Raw genomic sequence first — 280 nt, 5'->3', positions numbered from 1 at the left:
CCCTGCGCGGTGGGAGGAGGCGGGGTCGGGGCTCGGAGGTCCCCACCCATGCCGCGGCCGCCGCTGTTTCTGTCTCTCTGGCTACGTCTCCCTATCTCTGGGTCTCAGTAACTCTGTCTCTCTTGCCTGAATCGGTGTTTCTCTATGCCTCCCCGTCTGCGCCTGTGCGTCGGTCGGTGTTCACTGTCTCTGTCTCTCCCGTCTCTGCCTCTCTCTCTGTGGGAGGCGACTCCAGGAGGCCAGGGCTCGCCGGGCGCGGGCTGGAATCCCGGCTCCCACT

The sequence above is a fragment of the Tupaia chinensis genome, unplaced genomic scaffold (assembly GCF_000334495.1).
Source record: "Tupaia chinensis unplaced genomic scaffold, TupChi_1.0 Scaffold000067_1, whole genome shotgun sequence".
NCBI classification, from domain to species: Eukaryota; Metazoa; Chordata; class Mammalia; order Scandentia; family Tupaiidae; genus Tupaia; species Tupaia belangeri.
The sequence above is the reverse complement of the archived record's forward strand: the minus strand, read 5'-3'. Positions refer to the sequence as shown.